Source organism: Salvelinus alpinus, chromosome 19 (genome assembly GCF_045679555.1).
Source record: "Salvelinus alpinus chromosome 19, SLU_Salpinus.1, whole genome shotgun sequence".
Lineage (NCBI taxonomy): Eukaryota > Metazoa > Chordata > Actinopteri > Salmoniformes > Salmonidae > Salvelinus > Salvelinus alpinus.
The window spans coordinates 16,226,057-16,243,411 of NC_092104.1; the positions used below are offsets into that span (position 1 = coordinate 16,226,057).

The following is a 17,355-nucleotide window of genomic DNA, read 5'->3' on the forward strand; positions in this document are numbered from 1 at the left end:
TGTACAGTAAACATTACACTCACAAAAGTTCCAAAAGAATAACGACATTTCAAATGTGATATTATGTCTATATATAGTGTTGTAATGATGTGCAAATAGTTCAAGTACAAAAGGGAAAGTAAATAAACAAATATTTCTCTCTCTCCCTATCTCTTCCTCTCTCTCATGTCGATAAGCATTTGGCTGCATAACTGACATTGTGTTAATTTCTTCTATGTCTCCATAGCTCTGATAGCGATCGGTCAGTACAGCGGTACCATAGAGACAGTGGATGCAGGCTGGTGGAAAGAGATCACTGACCAGTGAGCTACACAGACCGCTAAGAGCAGCAAGTCACTACACTACCTATCAGCTTGCAATCCTTGAAAAAGCCAAACGCTTTAGAGTCCTCCATCTTCATCAATGAGGATTTCTCAGATGCAGTCCGTCAAAGAAGAAAGGAACTAATACCAGCTATGAAGGCTGCAAGAGAACGTGGTGGCATAGCATATCTGAGGTATGACAAACTGATTGTTCACCCTCCCTCCCAAGGAGTTCGGAGGAGACACAGACCCCCCCCCCCCTCCCCCCCCACACACACACACAGACTGAGTATCATATCTCTCTCTCAGATTCCAACTGCTGATTCATGTTTGGACATATAAATACTGTAAATCTACCAAATAAAGGTCTATTAATTGCTCACTTGAATATATGCAGTTTAAGGAACAAAATTCATGAAATATGCTGTTTTAGTGCAGTCAAACAATATTAATTTATTGGCAATATCAGAGACTCACCTGGACTCTTCTTTTGAGGATGCTGAGATCTCTATATATGGATATAATTTGTTCAGGAGGGACAGAAATAGATATGGGGGTGGAGTTGCAGTTTACATCCTGAGTCATATTCCAGCAAAACAACGTAATGATTTAATGTTGACTGGATTAGAGGCTCTATGGGTACAGGTGCATTGACCACATTTGAAACCTATACTAGTTGGTTGCTGATATAGGCCACCTAGTGCTGGTATAAAATATCTTGAAGTAATTTTTGAAATGTTTGATAAGGTATCTGATGAAAATAGGGAAATATATTTTTGGGGCGATATGAATATATATTTTTTGGAATACCAACATTCCAATGAGAAAGACACTTATTTATGTTGCCAATGTATGTAACCTGACCCAAGTTATGACATTACCAACGAGAACGTTCACTAATAGGTCCGGTATCACATCATCAACTTGTATCGATCACATTTTTACTAACATGGCTGAACATTGTTCTAAAGCTGTATCAGTGGCACTAGGTTGCAGTGATCATAACTTTGTTGCACTCACTAGGAAAACTAAAATACCAAAGGCTGGCCCTAAAATAATCTACCGAAGGTCCAATCAGGACTCATTTGTGGATGAGATTACAGTTTTTTTCCAACGGCTTACACACAACATCTTTTCATGTCACACGATTTTTGAAACCTCTCACTCAAAGTGCAAAACTACACACCAAATATCCAAAACCATAACCTATTTCTCATCCTTTGACTCAGTTGTTATGCAGATGAATGAGGACCCAAAAGCGACGTAATAGTAACAGAGTCTTTATTCCAGTATAAAACAAATAATGATTCTCCTGGATATAAATCAATGGTAATCCAAAACAGGAAACTGAAATCCTCTCGTCAATAGAGAGGAACGACTGGAGACGCGACCACAGACTGCAGGTCGCTTCAGGAAGGCACAGACCGTAGCTGACATAGACACCTGCTCACACGCAGCATCTGAAGAAGGCAAAAGAACACGACAGGGCGGAACAAGGACACAGAAACTGCAAACATCAAACAAGAATCCGACAAGGACAGGAGCGGAAAACAGAGGGAGAAATAGGGACTCTAATCAGAGGGCAAAATAGGGGACAGGTGTGAAAGAGTAAATGAGGTCGTAGGGAGAATGAGAAACAGCTGGGAGCATGAACGGAACGATAGAGAGAGAGAAAGAGAAAGAACCTAATAAGACCAGCAGAGGGAAGCACAGGGACAAGACATGATCAAAGACAACATGACAGTACCCCCCCACTCACCGAGCGCCTCCTGGCGCACTCGAGGAGGAACCCTGGCGGCAACGAAGGAAATCATCGATCAACGAACGGTCCAGCACGTCCCGAGATGGAACCCAACTCCTCTCCTCAGGACCGTAACCCTCCCAATCCACTAAGTACTGGTGACCACGTCCCCGAGAACGCATGTCCATGATCTTCCGTACCTTGTAAATGGGAGCGCCCTCGACAAGGACGGGGGGGGGGGAGGGAAGACGAACGGGGGCGCGAAGAAAAGGCTTGACACAAGAGACATGGAAGACAGGGTGGACGCGACGAAGATGTCGCGGAAGAAGCAGTCGCACAGCGACAGGATTGACGACCTGAGAGACACGGAACGGACCAATGAACCGCGGAGTCAACTTGCGAGAAGCTGTCGTAAGAGGAAGGTTACGAGTGGAAAGCCACACTCTCTGACCGCGACAATACCTAGGACTCTTAATCCTACGTTTATTGGCGGCTCTCACAGTCTGCGCCCTGTAACGGCAAAGTGCAGACCTGACCCTCCTCCAGGTGCGCTCACAACGTTGGACAAAAGCCTGAGCGGAGGGAACGCTGGACTCGGCGAGCTGGGACGAGAACAGAGGAGGCTGGTAGCCAAGACTACTCTGAAACGGGGACAGCCCGGTAGCAGACGAAGGAAGCGAGTTGTGAGCGTACTCAGCCCAGGGGAGCTGTTCTGCCCAAGACGCAGGGTTTCGAAACGAAAGGCTGCGTAAAATGCGACCAATCGACTGATTGGCCCTTTCTGCTTGACCGTTAGACTGGGGATGAAACCCGGAAGAGAGACTGACGGAAGCACCAATCAAACGACAGAACTCCCTCCAAAACTGTGACGTGAATTGCGGACCTCTGTCTGAAACGGCGTCTAACGGGAGGCCATGAATTCTGAACACATTCTCAATGATGATTTGTGCCGTCTCCTTAGCGGAAGGAAGCTTAGCGAGGGGAATGAAATGTGCCGCCTTAGAGAACCTATCGATAACCGTAAGAATCACAGTCTTCCCCGCAGACGAAGGCAGACCGGTAATAAAGTCTAAGGCGATGTGAGACCATGGTCGAGAAGGAATGGGAAGCGGTCTGAGACGACCGGCAGGAGGAGAGTTACCTGACTTAGTCTGCGCGCAGTCCGAACAAGCAGCCACGAAACGACGCGTGTCCCGCTCCTGAGTAGGCCACCAAAACCGCTGGCGAATAGAAGCAAGCGTACCCCGAACGCCGGGGTGGCCAGCTAACTTGGCAGAGTGAGCCCACTGAAGAACAGCCAGACGAGTAGAGACAGGAACGAACAGAAGGTTACTAGGACAAGCGCGCGGCGACGCAGTGTGAGTGAGTGCTTGCTTTACCTGTCTCTCAATTCCCCAGACAGTCAACCCGACAACACGCCCTTCAGGGAGAATCCCCTCGGGGTCGGTAGAAGCCACAGAAGAACTAAAGAGACGGGATAAGGCATCAGGCTTGGTGTTCTTATTTCCCGGACGATAGGAAATCACGAACTCGAAACGAGCGAAAAACAACGACCAACGAGCTTGACGTGCATTAAGTCGTTTGGCCGAACGGATGTACTCAAGGTTCTTATGGTCAGTCCAAACGACAAAAGGGACGGTCGCCCCCTCCAACCACTGTCGCCATTCGCCTATGGCTAAGCGGATGGCGAGCAGTTCGCGGTTACCCACATCATAGTTGCGTTCCGATGGCGACAGGCGATGAGAAAAGTAAGCGCAAGGATGGACCTTATCGTCAGACTGGAAGCGCTGAGACAGAATGGCTCCCACGCCCACCTCTGAAGCGTCAACCTCGACAATGAATTGTTTAGTGACGTCAGGAGTAACAAGGATAGGAGCGGATGTAAAACGCTTCTTGAGGAGATCAAAAGCTCCCTGGGCGGAACCGGACCACTTAAAGCAAGTCTTGACAGAAGTCAGAGCGGTGAGAGGGGCAGCCACTTGACCGAAATTACGAATGAAACGCCGATAGAAATTAGCGAAACCGAGAAAACGCTGCAACTCGACACGTGACTTAGGGACGGGCCAATCGCTGACAGCCTGGACCTTAGCGGGATCCATCTGAATGCCTTCAGCGGAAATAACAGAACCGAGAAAAGTGACAGAGGAGACATGAAAGGCGCACTTCTCAGCCTTCACGTAGAGACAATTCTCTAAAAGGCGCTGGAGTACACGTCGAACGTGCTGAACATGAATCTCGAGTGACGGTGAAAAAATCAGGATATCGTCAAGGTAAACGAAAACAAAAATGTTCAGCATGTCTCTCAGTACATCATTAACTAATGCCTGAAAGACAGCTGGAGCATTAGCGAGACCGAACGGCAGAACCCGGTATTCAAAATGCCCTAACGGAGTGTTAAACGCCGTTTTCCACTCGTCCCCCTCTCTGATGCGTACGAGATGGTAAGCGTTACGAAGGTCCAACTTAGTAAAGCACCTGGCTCCCTGCAAAATCTCGAAGGCTGACGACATAAGGGGAAGCGGATAACGATTCTTAACCGTTATGTCATTCAGCCCTCGATAATCCACGCAGGGGCGCAGAGTACCGTCCTTCTTCTTAACAAAGAAAAATCCCGCTCCGGCGGGAGAGGAAGAAGGCACCACGGTACCGGCGTCGAGAGAAACAGACAGATAATCCTCGAGAGCCTTACGTTCGGGAGCCGACAGAGAGTATAGTCTACCCCGAGGGGGAGTGGTCCCCGGAAGGAGATCAATACAACAATCATACGACCGGTGAGGAGGAAGGGAGCTGGCTCTGGACCGACTGAAGACCGTGCGCAGATCATGATATTCCTCCGGCACTCCTGTCAAATCACCAGGTTCCTCCTGAGTAGAGGGGACAGAAGACACAGGAGGGATAGCAGACATTAAACACTTCACATGACAAGAAACGTTCCAGGATAGAATAGAATTACTAGACCAATTAATAGAAGGATTATGACATACTAGCCAGGGATGACCCAAAACAACAGGTGTAAAAGGTGAACGAAAAATCAAAAAGGAAATGGTCTCACTGTGGTTACCAGATACTGTGAGGGTTAAAGGTAGTGTCTCACATCTGATACTGGGGAGAAGACTACCATCTAAGGCGAACATGGGCGTGGGCTTCCCTAACTGTCTGAGGGGAATGTCATGTTTCCGAGCCCATGCTTCGTCCATAAAACAACCCTCAGCCCCTGAGTCTATCAAGGCACTGCAGGAAGCAGCCGAACCGGTCCAGCGTAGATGGACCGACAAGGTAGTACAGGATCTTGATGGAGAGACCTGAGTAGTAGCGCTCACCAGTAGCCCTCCGCTTACTGATGAGCTCTGGCTTTTACTGGACATGACATGACAAAATGTCCAGCAGAACCGCAATAGAGGCAAAGGCGGTTGGTGATTCTCCGTTCCCTCTCCTTAGTCGAGATGCGAATACCTCCCAGCTGCATGGGCTCAGTCTCTGAGCCGGTGGGAGGAGATGGTTGAGATGCGGAGAGGGGAAACACCGTTAACGCGAGCTCTCCTTCACGAGCTCGGTGACGAAGATCTACCCGTCGTTCTATGCGGATGGCGAGTGCAATCAAAGAGTCCACGCTGGAAGGAACCTCCCGGGAGAGAATCTCATCCTTAACCTCAGCGTGGAGTCCCTCCAGAAAACGAGCGAGCAACGCCGGCTCGTTCCAGTCACTGGATGCAGCCAGAGTGCGAAACTCTATAGAGTAATCCGTTATGGATCGATCACCTTGACATAGGGAAGCCAGGGCCCTGGAAGCCTCCTTCCCAAAAACTGAACGATCAAAAACCCGTATCATCTCCTCTCTAAAGTTCTGATAAACGTTAGAACACTCAGCCCTAGCCTCCCAGATAGCTGTGCCCCACTCCCGAGCCCGACCAGTAAGGAGTGATATGACGTAAGCGATCCGAGCTCTCTCTCTTGAGTATGTGTTGGGCTGGAGAGAGAACACAATATCACACTGGGTGAGAAAGGAGCGACACTCAGTGGGCTGCCCAGAGTAACATGGTGGGTTATTAACCCTAGGTTCCGGAGACTCGGAAGACCAGGAAGTAGCTGGTGGCACGAGACGAAGACTCTGAAACTGTCCTGACAGGTCGGAGACCTGAGTGGCCAGGGTCTCAACGGCATGACGAGCAGCAGACAATTCCTGCTCGTGTCTGCCGAGTATTGCTCCCTGGAACTTGACGGCAGTGTTGAGAGAATCCGTAGTCGCTGGGTCCATCTTGGTCGGATTCTTCTGTTATGCAGATGAATGAGGACCCAAAAGCGACGTAATAGTAACAGAGTCTTTATTCCAGTATAAAACAAATAATGATTCTCCTGGATATAAATCAATGGTAATCCAAAACAGGAAACTGAAATCCTCTCGTCAATAGAGAGGAACGACTGGAGACGCGACCACAGACTGCAGGTCGCTTCAGGAAGGCACAGACCGTAGCTGACATAGACACCTGCTCACACGCAGCATCTGAAGAAGGCAAAAGAACACGACAGGGCGGAACAAGGACACAGAAACTGCAAACATCAAACAAGAATCCGACAAGGACAGGAGCGGAAAACAGAGGGAGAAATAGGGACTCTAATCAGAGGGCAAAATAGGGGACAGGTGTGAAAGAGTAAATGAGGTCGTAGGGAGAATGAGAAACAGCTGGGAGCATGAACGGAACGATAGAGAGAGAGAAAGAGAAAGAACCTAATAAGACCAGCAGAGGGAAGCACAGGGACAAGACATGATCAAAGACAACATGACATCAGTGTCAATTGCATAAAACACTTTTTTCAAAACACTACACACAATTCTCTACCTAAAACACAAAAATCTAACAGGAAGTGACTTGCTTTCCTTTTCCAAACACAACCAATCAAAATGCTACACTTATTCACCAAGTCACACACACACTCCTCACATGTGCAAACACTAATAGCTTAACTGATCACTATAGGCCTATAAATAGGTCAAAGGTCAGATTACCTGTTTTGAACAATGGATGCCAACAATGGACAGAGAGCAAGAGGAGTAGGAGGGAGAGGAAGATTAAGAAGAGGACGAGGGGAAAGAAGAGAAGGAAGGAGAGCCATCTCTGATGAGATTAGGGCAACACTTGTTGATCATGTGATCAACCACGGTTGGACCATGAGAGAGGCTGGATTGAGAGTCCAGCCCAACTTGAGTCGATTTACAGTGGCGTCCATAATTCAAACCTTCAGAAATGAGAACAGGTATGCAACTATCTAATGACTATTTTAGCATTACAGTAATGTACTGTCAAATACGTATGACTGCATAGTATTGCATAAACATTTGTAACTCTAAGCCATCCATTTCCTGCACTGCATTGAATGAATGAGGTTGGTTATCATGCTGTACTAAATTTTTTTGTACATTGTTTACAGTTCCTATGCTGAACACATACTGTGTTTGAATTCTGTACAGTGGAAAGGCAAAGACACCATGGAGGACGAGGACGCTTGTTTACAGATGTACAAGAGACTGCAATTATAAATATGGTTTTGGCCAACAATGCAATTAGGATTCGAGAGATAAGAGAGCATATCTTGAATAGTGACACCATATTTAACAACATCAATGCTGTAAGCCTGTCGACCATACAACGCATCCTCCAACGGCACCGAGTGACGATGAAACAACTTTACATGGTGCCATTTGAGAGAAACTCTGACAGAGTCAAGAATATGCGACATGACTTTGTAGAGGTACGTATGCAACACTACTTCCAGTACTTCAGACATACCATATTTACTCATCTGTATATCCTTTTGTCTGTTACAGATAGTATTGGAGCTGGATGCCCATGTAATTCGCCATGAATTTATTTATGTGGATGAGGTTGGCTTCAACCTCACCAAAACAAGGCGCCTTGGAAGAAATGTAATAGGACAGAGGGCAATTACCAATGTCCCTGGACAGCGTGGGGGTAATATAACTATGTGTGCTGCCATCACTCAAAACGGGGTCCTCCATCACAATGCCACACTGGGTCCATACAACACCGGCCATATGCTCACTTTTCTGGATGCAATTTACACAATGCTTGTCCCTGATCCAGATCAGGAGCCTGCTAGATTTGTGGTTTTATGGGACAATTGTCACGCGGGACTAGGCGGGTGAGGAAGGAATCAAGCGCAGAGAGTTCTACAGGGAAGGTGCACTTTAATACGGCACACAAAAAACCATAAGCCCAAACACAGGGCGCGGTTAAATAAATTGGACCACCCAAAACACAGGGTGCAGGTCCAGAACATAAACACCTCTACCTTAACAACACACGTAACACAAAACAATCCCGCACAAAACAAGGGCGGGGACACATACTATAAATAAGGACGCTCATCAAACACATACAACAGGACACAGGTGAAACTAATAAGACACAACCAACAGACAACGAAAAGGGGATCGGTGGCGACTAGTAGGCCGGTGACGACGACCGCCGAGCACCGCCCGAACAGGCAGGGGAGCCAACTTCGGCGGAAGTCGTGACAACAATGTTAGTTTTCACTGGGCTGTTCTGGTCCAAAACTGGTTTGCCATCCATCCACAATTTGTAGTTGATTACCAACAACGACGAGACGGCCTACAGGGAGGAGGTGAGGGCCCACGGAGTGTGGTGTCAGGAAAATAACCTCAGATTCAATGTCAACAAAACAAAGGAGATGATCGTGGACTTCAGGAAAGAGCAGAGGGAGCAGCTCCCTATCCACATCGACGGGACAGTAGTGGAGAAGGTGGAAAGTTTTAAGTGTCTCGGCGTACACATCACAGACAAACTGAAATGGTCCACCCACACAGACAGCGTGGTGAAGAACGCGCAGCAGCGCCTCTTCAACCGCAGGAAGCCGAAGAAATTTGGCTTGTCACCAAAAACACTCACAAACTTTTATAGATGCACAACCGAGAGCATCCTGTCGGGCTGTATCACCGCCTGATACGGCACCTGCTCCGCCCACAACTGTAAGGCTCTCCAGAGGGTAAGTGACGTTTGCACAACGCATCACCGAGTGCAAAGTACCTGCCCTCCAGTACACCTACACCACCCGATGTCACAGGAAGGCCAAAAAGATCATCAAGGACAACAACCACCCGAGCCACTGCCTGTTCACCCCGCTATCCTCCAGGAGGCGAGGTCAGTACAGATGCATCAAAGCTGGGACCGAGAGACTGAAAAACAGCTTCTATCTCAAGGCCATCAGACTGTTAAACAGCCATCACTAACATTGAGTGGCTGCTGCCAACATACTGACTCATCTCTAGCAACTTTAATAATAAAAAATTGGATGTAGTAAATGTATCACTAGCCACTTTAACTTCTCTAGGATAGGGGGCAGCATTTTCACTTTGGATGAATAGCGTGCCCAGAGTGAACTGCCTCCTACTCTGTCCCTGATGCTAATATATGCAAAGTATTATTACTATTGGATAGAAAACACTCTGAAGTTTCTAAAACTGTTTGAATGATGTCTGTGAGTATAACAGAACTCATATGGCAGGCAAAAACCTGAGAATAAATCCAAACAGGAAGTGAGAATTCTGAGGCTGGTCAATTTTCAACTCATCACCTATTCAAATCCCAGTAAGATATGGATCTGTTTGCACTTCCCGTGCCTTCCACTAGATGTCAACAGTCTGTAGAACGTTGAATGAAGCGTCTACTGTGATGTGGGGCCGGATGGGAGCTGTTTCAGTCAGTGGTCTGGCAGAATGCCAGTTCCTGGTCATGTGCATTCCAAATGATATCGTCTTAGGTTCCATTACTTCTGTAGACACAAAGGAATTCTCCGGTTGGAACGTTATTGAATATTTATGATAAAAGCATCCTGAAGATTGATTCTCTACTTAGTTTGACCAGTTTATAACTTTTTGAAGTTTTCGTCCGACGTTCGCCTGGATCTGTGCGAGCGAATGGACATGTGTACTAAATGTGCTAGCAAAAGTAGCTACTTGGACATAAATAATGGACATTATCAACAAAAGAACAATTTATTGTGGAACTAGGATTCCTGGGAGTGCATTCTGATAAAGATCATCAAAGGTAAGGGCATATTTATGATGTAATTTCGTATTTCTTTTGACTCCAACATGGCGGTGAAATGTTGTTTATATCTGAGCGCCGTCTCAGATTATTGCATGGTGTGCTTTTTCCGTAAAGTTTTTTAGAAATCTGACACAGCGGTTGCATTAAGAACAAGTGTATCTTTAATTCTATGTAAAACATGTATCTTTCATCAAAGTTTATGATGAGTATTTCTGTTATTAGATGTGGCTCTATTTCTCCGGATATTTTGGAGGCATTTCTGAACATGGCGCCAATGTAAACTAAGATTTTGGGATATAAATATGCACATTATCGAACAAAACATACATGTATTGTGTAACATGATGTCCTATGAGTGTCACCTGATGAAGATCATCAAAGGTTAGTGATTAATTATATCTCTATTTCTGCTTTTTGTGACTCCTATCTTTGGCTGGGAAAATGGCTGTGTTTTTCTGTGGCTATGTACTGACCTAACATAATCGTTTGGTGTGCTTTCGCCGTAAATCCTTTTTGAAATCAGACATGTTGGCTGGATTCACAACATGTGTAGCTATAATTTGGTGTCTTTCATGTGTGATTTCATGAAAGATGGATTTTTATAGTAATATATTTGAATTTGGCGCGCTGCATTTTCTCTGGCTTTTGGCCAAGTGGGACGTTAGCGTCCCACATATCCCAGAGAAGTTAAACAATGCCACTTTATGTAATGTTTACATACCCTACATTACTCATCTCATATGTATATACTGTACTCTATACCATCTACTGCATCTTGCCTATGCTGTTCGGCCATCGCTCATCCATATATTTTTATGTACTTATTCATTCCTTTACACTTGGATGTATAAGGTAGTTGTTGTGAAATTGTTAGATTACTTGTTAGATATTACTGCTGTGTGTGTGTAAAGGAAGGAAAGAGTAGTGTTCCAGCTCTACCCAAAATACTGTCACACACACACACGGGATGTGAGGCCATCAATGTCTAGGTCAGAGGATGACCAATTAAAAAGTGTCCAGGGGAGAGAGTGTGATGTCCATAAGCCACTGCCCCCTGTGCCCAGTGTGTGCTGGTGTATGAGGAGGGAAGAGGACATCAATGTAATGTCCCTTTGATATAATAATAAAGTGTAAATCCTATATCAGCGCTAAGAGATTTAAACATTGAGTGTACAAAACATTAGGAACACCTGTTATTTCCATGACATACATTGACCAGGTGAAAGCTATGATCTCTTATTGACGTCACTTGTTCAAAACACTTCAATTAGTGTATATGAAGGAGAGGAAACAGGTTAAATAAGGATTTTTAAGCATTGAGACAATTGAGACATGAGTTTTGGATGTGTGCCATTCAAAGGGTGAATGGGCAAGACACAATATTTAAGTAGCTTTGAATGGCTTATGGTAGTTGGTGCCAGGCGCACAGCTTTGTGTCAAGAACTGCACCGTTGCTGGGTTTCTCACACACAACAGTTTCCTGTGTGTATCACGAATGGTCCACCACTCAATGGACATCCAGCCAAGTTGACACAACTGTGGGAAGCATTGGAGTTAACAAGGGCCAGTATCCCTGTGTAACGATTTCGACACATTGTTTAGTCCATGCCCCGATGAATTGAGGCTGTTCTAAGGAGAAAAAGGCGAGAGGTTTGCAACTCAATATTAGGAAGGTGTTCTTAATGTTTTTTAAACTCAGTGTAGCTCAGAACCTGAAGCAAGGATATACATATTCTTGATACCATTTGAAAGGAAACACTTGGAAGTTTGTGGAAATGTTAAATCAGTGTAGGAGAATATAACACATTAGATCTGGTGAAAGATAATACAAAGAAAAAAACATGTGTTTTTTTTGTATTCTTTTTTTCCCATCTTTGTAATGCAAGAGAATAATGTATTATTCATAATGTATCCATAATGTATTATTCCAGCCCAGGTACATTTCGATTTTGTCCACTAGATGGCAGCAGTGTATGTGCAAAGTTTTAGACTGATCCAATGAACCATGGCATATCTGTTCAAAATATTGTATCAAGACTGCCCAAATGTGCCTAATTGGTTTGCTAATACATTTTCAAGTTCCTAATTGTGCACTCTCCTCAAACAATAGCATGGTATTCTTTCACTGTAACAGCTACTGTAAATTGAACAGTGCAGTTAGATTAACAAGAATTTAAGCTTTCTGACCATATCAGATATGTCTATGTCCTGGGAAATGTTCATGTTACTTACAACCTCATGCTAATCACATTAGCCTACAATAGCTTAACCGTCCTGTGAGGGGGACACCGATCCTGTAGAGGTTAAACAATTTGCATAATATAGAACTAGGGATTGAACCTATGCTGTAAGGTCATACATGTATCTATGTGTAATAAAGATGAATATGTATGTAATACATGTATAGAGGACTATGATGGGCATTAGGGAGCGCTCACTGATGAAGTGGTCCATGTTAACATCATTATATAGGATAGGGTCTACATGGATCATATTTATCTCTGTGTAATTATGGGTGACCTTACAATCAATATTTATAGCCACACACACACACACACACACACACACACACACACACACACACACACACACACACACACACACACACACACACACACACACACACACACACACACACACACACACACACACACACACACACACACACAAAGGATTGCAACTTTTACTGTAAATAACTACATTAAACAATAAGGTTACTGTATCTCAATGACCAGGGAAATGTAATTGATACTTATTTTTCTGGTCTGTAGGAAATATAAATAAATATATTTATTTGGAGTGCGTACGCTAGGAGTGAGGACTCTGGAGTTAATTCCACTAAGTGGAGCAGTAATTTGCAGTATAAGAAATGTATTAGTGATTCAATGGGCCGTGAACAGTGGAAGCCCAGACGAAGATGCTTTCTTGGAGAGGTAGAGACGTGTTCGGTCTCCAAGGTCATAGAGTGCAAGGCCATACAGGAAGAAGACTCTCTTTGTTTTGGAGCTGTTCTTAGTCTCTGTGCCCTGAAAGCATGTTTAGCATTGCAAATGAAGCCAGTAGATTGGGCAGTTTGTAGAGGCATGGGGATTAGGCTAGTCAAGCCCTTGGCTGTAATTGTGCCTAACGTCAGTTTGTTTGGTAAGTATATGGAGAGGAGAGCTACTGATTATCAAGTCACATACAGAGAGATAGAGGAGGAGCAATCAACTGTATATGAATGATAAACAGGAAATAGAGATTGGTTTTATGTTGACGTCACTGTGGGACAGAGAGGGGGCGTGTCACGCCCTGACCTCAGAGATCCTTTTTATGTCTCTATTTTGGTTTGGTCAGGGCGTGAGTTGGGGTGGGTATTTTATGTTCTATGTTGTGTATTTCTTTGTGTTTGGCCGGGTGTGGATCTCAATCAGAGGCAGCTGTCTATCGTTGTCTCTGATTGAGAACCATACTTAGGTAGCCCTTTTTTCCACCTGTCTTTGTGGGAAGTTGACTTTGTTTAGGGCACTTAGCCTTTAGCTTCACGGTTTGTTTTTGTAGTGTTTATCGTTTTGTTCGGCGTCATTTTTATTAAATAAAAGAAAATGTACGCTCAACACGCTGCACCTTGGTCCTCTTCTTTTAACGGCCGTGACAGGGCGTTTATTCTCCCCATGTAGCCCCCTAGGGCAGGTGTGGCCATGCCCTCCATTCACCCTGCCCTTCCTACTCCCTTATCCCTCTACCCATGTTCCCATCATCTCCGCCTTGGGGCTTGCCTGATCCCTCTCTCATTCTTTTCACCATTCGCCCGGCTACCCAGTCTCCTTTCTCCGGCCAAATGCTACGTCACGCCCATGGACGTTAGTTTCTTATTCCCAATGAGTCTGGATCTGAGTACCTCCACCATGATTTCGAGAACGCAGACCTAATGTAGCAGGTGCAGAAACCGATGTGTTGGGCCAGAGCCAGAACACACGTGGGTAAAGCGATGTTTTGAAAATTCGTCATTGGCTTTGATACTCTGATTAGTTAGAGATGATCCAATCACTGATGACTTTGTTTTGTACAACACCCCTCCTTTTGACGTCACCACAAATGACTTCAACAATGGCAGTCTCAGACTGAAGTATGCAGCGAACATACAGCAACGGAAGAATTCAGTTTGAGTCATCAGGCAATTTCACCATCTCTCCCTTCATCCCATAGACTACCCCTTGACCACTCTCGCCTAAATTTCTCCATCACATCTCCTTTATCCCTCCATCCCTCCCTCACCAGCACAGTGCTATTTCTCATCCCTCTCCTTATTCCTCTCCCCGTCCCTCTATCTCCAAGACTAGATATCCATGTATAAAGTCCTCCTCATTCCTCTCAATTCAATTCAATTCAAGGGGCTTTATTGGCATGGGAAACATGTGTTAACATTGCCAAAGCAAGTGAGGTAGATAATATACAAAAGTGAAATAAACAATAAAAATTAACAGTAAACATTACACATACAGAAGTTTCAAAACAATAAAGACATTACAAATGTCATATTATATATATACAGTGTTGTAACACTGTATATAACACCTCTCCCCGTCCCTCTATCTCTAAGACTAGATATCCATGTATAAAGTCCTCCTCATTCCCCTCTCCGTCCCTCTATCTCCAAGACTAGATATCCATATGTAAAGTCCTCTACAGCAGTGTAAGGTCAGCGGTGAGAGCTTTAGTGACCTCATCATGGTAAACACATGATCTCTGGGCTGCTTAGTTAGGGACAGGCAGTGCCATATTTTTATATTCAGATATTTTATTTTATATACTGTATATTCTAAATATATGACTCTGGGGCCAGGGATTCTTATATAGTCTCTCTGCCATGACGACTCAGTTCAATTTCCTATGACATTACCTCAGTTGAGCACGGGGCTCTCAGAGGGCTGTTCACTCAGTGTGATAATCTTATATTGTACTGTACTGTATTCGTTCGGGACCAAGTGTAAATATAGCAGTCTGTTGAGAGCCAATGTCTCATCTGGAGGAGTTTATTAGAGTCTCTTCATTGTGTAGGTTGGAGTCCTTCTGCTCACTAGGCTTGTAGTCTGCTGTCAGGCTCCTGTAGTCTGTTGTCAGGCTGCTGTAGTCTGTTGTCAGGCTGCTGTCAGGCTGCTGTAGTCTGGTGTCTGGCTGCTGTAGTCTGTTGTCAGGCTGCTGTAGTCTGGTGTCAGGCTGCTGTAGTCTGGTGTCAGGCTGCTGTAGTCTGGTGTCAGGCTGCTGTAGGCTGCTGTAGTCTGGTGTCAGGCTGCTGTAGTCTGTTGTCAGGCTGCTGTAGGCTGCTTTAGTCTGGTGTCAGGCTGCTGTAGTCTGTTGTCAGGCTGCTGTAGTCTGTTGTCAGGCTGCTGTAGTCTGGTGTCAGGCTGCTGTAGTCTGGTGTCAGGCTGCTGTAGTCTGGTGTCAGGCTGCTGTAGTCTGGTGTCAGGCTGCTGTAGGCTGCTGTAGTCTGGTGTCAGGCTGCTGTAGTCTGGTGTCAGGCTGCTGTAGTCTGGTGTCAGGCTGCTGTAGTCTGTTGTCAGGCTGCTGTAGTCTGGTGTCAGGCTGCTGTAGTCTGGTGTCAGGCTGCTGTAGTCTGGTGTCAGGCTGCTGTAGTCTGTTGTCAGGCTGCTGTAGGCTGCTGTAGTCTGGTGTCAGGCTGCTGTAGTCTGGTGTCAGGCTGCTGTAGGCTGCTGTAGTCTGGTGTCAGGCTGCTGTAGTCAAAATCAAATCACATTTTATTTGTCACATGCGCCGAAAACAACAGGTGTACACCTCACAGTGAAATGCTTATTTACATGCCCTTAACCAACAATGCCGCTTTAAGAAAATCCCTTGATAAAGCAAGAGATAAGAATAACAAATAATTGAAGAGCAGCAGTAAATAACAATAGCGGGGCTATATACAGGGGGTACCGGTACAGAGTCAGGGGGTGTAGTCTGGTGTCAGGCTGCTGTAGTCTGGCGTCAGGCTGCTGTAGTCTGTTGTCAGGCTGCTGTAGTCTGTTGTCAGGCTGCTGTAGTCTGGTGTCAGGCTGCTGTAGTCTGGTGTTAGGCTGCTGTACTCTGCTGTCAGGCTCCATCTCAAATGGCACCCTATTCCCTAAATAGAGCACTATTTTAGACCAAGGCCCATAGGGCTCGAGTATAAAAGCAGTGCACTATATAAGAAATAGAGTGCCATTTGGAATGCAGGCGCTGTCTCTCTTACACAAATACACACTCATGTGACAACCTTGACACGCGAAGGACTTGGCAGCCCTGGTCTCGTGTGGATTTGTTTGGAAGTGTCAGAATGGAACACTTCCAGCCTCTCACGACTTGGACCAGTCCTAGAACCCCTCCACCCCCCCCATTTCCTCTCACATTTACATTTACATTGAAGTCATTCACAATGTGGACCAGTCCTATTATCCCCCCCAGATTCCTCTCACAATGTGGACCAGTCCTATTATCCCCCCCAGATTCCTCTCACAATGTGGACCAGTCCTAGAACCCCTCCCCCCCCCCCCCATTTCCTCTCACAATGTGGACCAGTCCTATTATCCCCCCCAGATTCCTCTCACAATGTGGACCAGTCCTAGAACCCCTCCTCCCCCCCCCCATTTCCTCTCACAATGTGGACCAGTCCTATTATCCCCCCCAGATTCCTCTCACAATGTGGACCAGTCCTAGAACCCCCCCTCCCCCTTAGGCTCTCATTATGTGTACTAGTACTAAAACCCCTCCTCCCCCCCAGCCTCTCACGATGTGGACCAGTCCTAGAACCCCTCCTCCCTTTCAGCCTCTCACGATGTGGACCAGTCCTAGAACCCCTCCACCCCCCAGCCTCTCACGATGTGGACCAGTCCTAGAACCCCTCCCCCCACCAGCCTCTCATGATGTGAACCAGTCCTAGAACCCCTCCACCCCCCCGTAGCCTCTCACAATGTGGACCAGTCCTAGAACCCCTACACCCCCCCTTAGCCTCTCACAATGTGGACCAGTCCTTGATCCCAGAATGTGTAGAATTCACTTTTAACTGGGACCATATGGTGCTGGTGGTGTGAAGGATAAATTTCCACCATTACACTTTATATAAACACACTTCCTCACTCGATGGGATTGATAGTCTGGGAGCTGGTGAGATGGATCAGCTCTGCTATGATCTGGGTTTAGTTTGGGGGAAAAGTTGACTTTCACCGAAATGAACATTCTAGCTTGTTTTCACTCAAAGTTGATTCAA

General features: G+C 45.8%; 1 pseudogene; it reads left to right on the plus strand.

Annotated features, from left to right (window-relative positions):
• LOC139546018 (F-box/LRR-repeat protein 17-like) overlaps nt 1–17,355 on the plus strand; it is a 605,954-nt pseudogene that overhangs the window by 559,333 nt on the left and 29,266 nt on the right.